Source organism: Kogia breviceps, chromosome 9 (assembly GCF_026419965.1).
Source record: "Kogia breviceps isolate mKogBre1 chromosome 9, mKogBre1 haplotype 1, whole genome shotgun sequence".
NCBI classification, from domain to species: domain Eukaryota; kingdom Metazoa; phylum Chordata; class Mammalia; order Artiodactyla; family Physeteridae; genus Kogia; species Kogia breviceps.
In genome coordinates, this window is record NC_081318.1 from 431,140 (window position 1) to 437,139 (window position 6,000).

Genomic DNA, 6,000 nt, shown 5'->3' on the forward strand with positions numbered 1-6,000 from the left:
TCACAAGTGGGATGTAGGGTCTGAAGAAGTGAACTGACTGGGCCAGCGACAGGGAAGCTGGGAGTCCAGGTCCTCTGAGTCCCCACCGCTCACCTTCCCGCCTCCTCACCCGCTTCGTGCACAAAGGCCGAGGAGACAGAGGGGACGTGCGCTTCTCTGGGTGCCGAGAGACCCCATGCTGGCTTCTGCCTAAAGGTTCCCATGTAGGGCTTTGCCCCCGCCCCAGAGTGAGAGGCCCTGACCTTCGGTGGACACATTTCTAGCTTCCCTGCAGGATGGCACACCCCTGAACGGGAGTGGGTTATAGGATGTACCCTACCACCGTAGACGGTACACATGCTCCTGAACAGAAGTGGATTATAGGACGTACTCTACAACTACGGACAGTACACACTATCCTGAACAGGAGTAGATTATAGGACGTACTCTACAACCATAGACGGTACACACGCTCCTGAATGGAAGTGGTTATGGGACATACTCTACAACTTAGACTTTACACACACTCCTGATCAGAAATGGTTTTAGGGCGTACCCTGCAACTGCAGACAGTACACATGCTCCTGAACAGTGGTGGATTATAGGGCATACCCTACAATTGTAGACGGTACACACACTCCTTTGGGAACTAAGGGAAGTTTTTCCTGCATCTGGACGGATTTTCTTGCTGTTAGAGGCTCTGTTTCTTGGCTGCAGACTGAAATCTTAGTACAGTGCCCGCTGGACTGCAAAGCACAGCCTGGATCACGGCAAATAGATCTGTGCGAACTATAAACACCTGTGGAAAACAGCTCAAAGGGCGGGCACTGCAGAGAACGGGTCAGGAGTTTCCTTCATAAATAATGGGGTTGAGCATTATGGAACGGGTATGTTGGGTGATTTTATTTAAGAAAAATTATGCTTCACTAAGACTTAACACTGCCGCTAGCATTATTTGATGCTCTTTTTCTTAAGAAAATAAAAGTAACATTTCTATATGCCTCTTTGTGATATATATTTAAAAACACAGGATCCTTTGGAAATGTCTTCAAATCTTACTTTCCATCCTCACCTCTACCTCCTAAGATCACCCCAAAATACCAGTCTAGAAGAATTGAATGTCCCACTTGAATGGAGACCTTGGTGTAGCAACACAGAACTATTAACTTTCTCTTGAGGAGAGAGGAGGCTGTCTAAAGATTTAAGGCAGGTGCTCTCTCTGGGCATTGCATGCTGGGGGCTGCTGAGGAGGGATGGCCTTCACCAAGGATGGACCAAATACATCTTCAACAACAAAGAAAGGAACAGGGAGTTGAATTTTCATGTCCTGAACAGATTTACTATACACATCCTGACTGCATCCGCATGTGTGTATATATCTCATTAAAAAGACTATGGTATAGCCACATTCAAAAGAATGATATTGGGCCCCAATCTCACACCATGTACAAAAATTAACCCAAAATGGACCTACAAACTAAATTTAAGACCTAAAACTAGAAATGTTTAAAAAAACGAGCAGTAAGTCTTTGCAATTTCTTGTTAGGCAGAACCTCTTACACATGACACCAAAAGCACATGCAACAAAGAAAAAAAAAATGGATTTCATCAAGATTAGAAACTTGTGCTACAAAGTAAACCATCAAGAAAGTGAAAAGACAACCCACAAAATGAGAGAAAATATTTGTAAATCATATATCTGATAAGAGACATATCTAAAATTTAAGAAAACACTTACTATTCAACAATTAAAAGATAAATAGCCCAATTTTAAAAATGGGAAAATGATCTGAATAAACTTTTCTCTAAAGAGAATATACAAATAACCAATTAGCACATGAAAAGGTGCTCAACATCATTGGTCTTTAGGGACACGCAAATCAAAACCACAGTGAGATACCACTGCATACATGCTGGGATGTCTATCATCGAAACGTCAGATGGTAAGTGTTGGCAAGGATTCCACTCTGAGGTGTGTACCCAAGTGAAATGAAAACATGCATCCACACAAAAACTAGTACACAAACATTCCTAGTATCGTAATAGCCCCAAAGTGGAAACAATTCAAATGTCCAGATGAATAAATAAAATGTGGTAGATCCATACAATGGAATAAAAAGAAATGAAGTACTGATACGCAGATGAATCTTGCAAACATTATTATGTAAGTGAAAGAAGCCAGTCATAAAAGACCACATATTATATGGTTCCATTCATATGAAATGTCCAGAAGAGACAAATCTATAGAGACATAAAGGAGATTAGCATTGACCTAGCACTGGTGGGACTGGGGGGGATTGGGGAGAGTCTGCTGAAGGACACGAGATTTCTTTTCACAGATATAAAAATGTTCTAAAACTGGATGATAGCAGTGATTGTATAACCCTGTGGTTTTAACACTCAAAGCCACTGAAGTGCACACTTTATATTTTTAAAAATATTTATTTATTTATTTGGCTGTGCTGGGTCTTAGTTGCAGCACACGGGATCTTCATTGCAGCACGCGGGATCTTTAAGTTGTGGCATGCAAACTCTTAGTTGCTGCGTGCATGCAGGATCTAGTTCCCCGACCAGGGACTGAACCCAGGCCCCCTGCACTGGGCGCATGGAGTCTTACCCACTGGACCACCAGGGAAGTCCCAAACTGCACACTCAAAATGGGTGAATTGTATGGTATGTGAATTGTATCTCAATAAAGCTGTTTTAAAAGTGCAAAAAAAAAAAGACACTGGAAATAAATGTAGTAATATTAAAGAGTATTTCCCTCTGGGCGGTCCAAGTACCATTATCCTTTTCTCATATTTTTAATACAATTCTCAATTATCTTCAATAAGCACATATTACTTTTTATAATTTCAGAAATAAACCCAATTTTAAAAGAATATATACTACCCTTGACGCGTGATAGGTTATGTCTCTATTCTAGTAAAACTGGGAGTGGAGTCACGATGATGGCAGGCATCTCCCCACAACTAGGGTGCCTGCCGGACACTAGTGTGGGACCTCGAAGCCCAAGGAGATGGGAGGAACCCTCGAGCGACCAGGCAGGATCAAGGGGAATTGATGGGGGAGGAGAAGTGGAGGCCAGACAGGACCAGCGCACCTGAGGGGTGGCTGGGAGGGGGAGCGGTTCCCACACCTAGAGGGACCCCCAGGGGCTCAGAGGATCATGGGGAGTGCGGCTAGCATCTCCCCTGCCCAATTAGGCCTGGCCTGCTGGGCTCTCAGGCCAGGTCCCCCGCCCACTGGGCTCCTGGGCCTGGTCTTCCATTCTCTGGGGCCCCCTCCGGCCCTGTGGGTCCTAAGGGCTGGGAGAGAGGGAGGGAGGAGGAGGGAAGACAAGGAGAGACAGATGGTGGTGGGGGGACCCTCCAGGACCAGAGGATCAGGGGAGGCATGGCAGGCATTTCCCCCCACCCATTTGGGCCCCAGGAAGCCTGCTGGGCTCCCAGCTTGGTCCTCCATTCTCCAGGGCCCCCTTCGGCCTCATGGGTCCTAGGGGCATGGGAGGGAGGGAGGGAGGAGGAGAAGAAGAGAGGCCAATGGGGAGGGGCCCTCCAGGATCAGAGAATGGGGGAATGCCTAGCATTTCCCCCGCCCACTCAGGCCCAGTGAGCCTGCTGGGGTCCTGGACCCAGTCCTCTGCCCTCCAGGGCCAGAGGCACACCTGGGCCCTTCTGCTGCAGTCCCTCCTGCTGCACCTAAGCCCCACATCCTACACCCCCAGGGCCTTTTCCCGCCCTGGGGGTCCTAAGCATAGGCCCAACCCACCACCTCAACCCCGCCCCTTCCTAAGCCCCGCCCCCACAGCCAACGTCTTGTCCAGCTTTTTTTTTTTCTCTTCTTTTTTACTACTGTAGGTCTGTTTTACTTTCTGGTTGTTGTTTCATCTATACTCTTATTTTTAAAATTCTTTTTAACATATCTCTTAAGTTTTCTAACCTAATTTTATTTTTTTACCCTTTGTTATCGCTCTGCTCCTTTTTTTCTTTTCTCTCTCTTTTTTTTTTTCCTGCCCCACGTGGCTTGCAGGATCTTGGTTCATGAACCAGGGTTCAGGCCAGAGCTCCTGTGGTGGGAGCTCCGAGTCCAAATCACTGGACTAACAGAGAACCTCAGACCCCAGGGAATATTCACCAGAGTCAGATCTCCCGGAGGTCCTCATTACGCCACCAAGACCCAGCTCTACCCAACAGTCTACAAACTCCAGTGCTGGACGCCTCAGGACAAACAACCAGTAAAATAGGAACACAATCCCACCCATCAAAATAAATAAATAAATAAATAAGGTGACAAAAAAATATGTCACAGATGAAGGAACAAGGCAAAAACCTACAAGACCAAATAAATGAAGAGGAAATAGGCAACCTACCTGAAAAAGAATTCAGAGTAATGATAGTAAAGGTGATCCAGAATCTCGGAAATAGAAAGCAGGCACAGATTGAGAAAATACAAGAAATGTTTAATAAAGACCTAGAAGACCTAAAGAACAAACAAACAGAGATAAACAACACAATAACTGAGATGAAAAATACACCAGAAGGAATCAATAAGAGAATAACTGAGGCAGAAGAATAAGTAAGTGAGCTGGAAGACAGAATGGTGGAAATAACTGCCGAGGAGCAGAATAAAGAAAAAAGAATGAAAACAATTGAAGACAAAAAAGAATGAAAACAATTGAAGACAGTCTCAGAGACCTCTGGGACAACACTAAATGCACCAACGTTTGAATTATAGGGGTCCCATAAGAAGAAGAGAAAAAGAAAGAGATTTGAAGAGATTATAGTGGAAAAATTCCCTAACATGGGAAAGGAAAGAGTCACCCAAGTCCAGGAAGCACAGGGAGTCCCATACAGGATAAACACTAGGAGAAACACAACAAGACACATATTAATCAAACTAACAAAAATTAAATTCAAAAAAAAAATACTAAAAGCAGCAAGGTAAAAGCAAAAAATAACATACAAAGGGATCCCCATAAGGTTATCAGCTGATTTTTCAGCAGAAACTGCAGGCTACAAGGGAGTGGCAGGATATACTTAAAGTGATGAAAGAGAAAAATGTACAACCAAAATTACCCAGCAAGGATCTCATTTAGATTCGATGGAGAGATCAAAAGCTTTACAGACAAGCAAAAAGCTAACAGAATCCAGCACCTCCAAACCTTTAGCATTACAACAAATGCTAAAGAAACTTCTCTAGGCGGGAAACACAAGAGAAGAAAAAGACCCACAAAAACAAACCCAAAACAATTAAGAAAATGGTAATAGGAACGTACATATTGATAATCACGTTGAATGTAAATGGATTAAATGCTCCAACCAAAAGACACGGACTGGCTGAATGGATACAAAAATAAGACTGATATATATGCTGTCTACAAGAGACCCACTTCAGACCTAGGGACACATACAGACTGAAAGTGAAGGGATGGAAAAAGATATTCCATGCAAATGGAAATCAAAAGAAAGCTGGAGTAGCAATATTTGTATCAGATAAAATAGACTTTAAAAAAAAGACTGTTACAAGAGATAAGGAAGGACATTACCTAATGATCAAGGGATCAATCCAAGAAGAAGATATAACAATTATAAATACTTAACGCACCAGACATAGGAGCACCTCAATACATAAGGCAAAGGCTAACAGCTATAAAAGGGGAAACTGCAGCTCCCCTGGTGGCACAGTGGTTGAGGGTCCGCCTGCCGATGCAGGGGACGTGGGTTCATGCCCCGGTCCGGGAGGATCCCACGTGCCACGGGGCAGCTGGGCCCATGGGCCATGGCTGCTGGGCCTGCGTGTCCAGAGCCTGTGCTCTGCAATGGGAGAGGCCACAGCAGTGAGAGGCTCACATACCGCAAAAAAAAAGGTGGGGGGAATTGACAGTAACACAATAACAGTAGGGGACGTTAACACCCCACTTACACCAATGGACAGATCATCCAAATAGAAAATAAATAAGGAAACACAAGCTTTAAATGACACAACAGACCAGACAGATTTAGTTAATATTTATAGGAC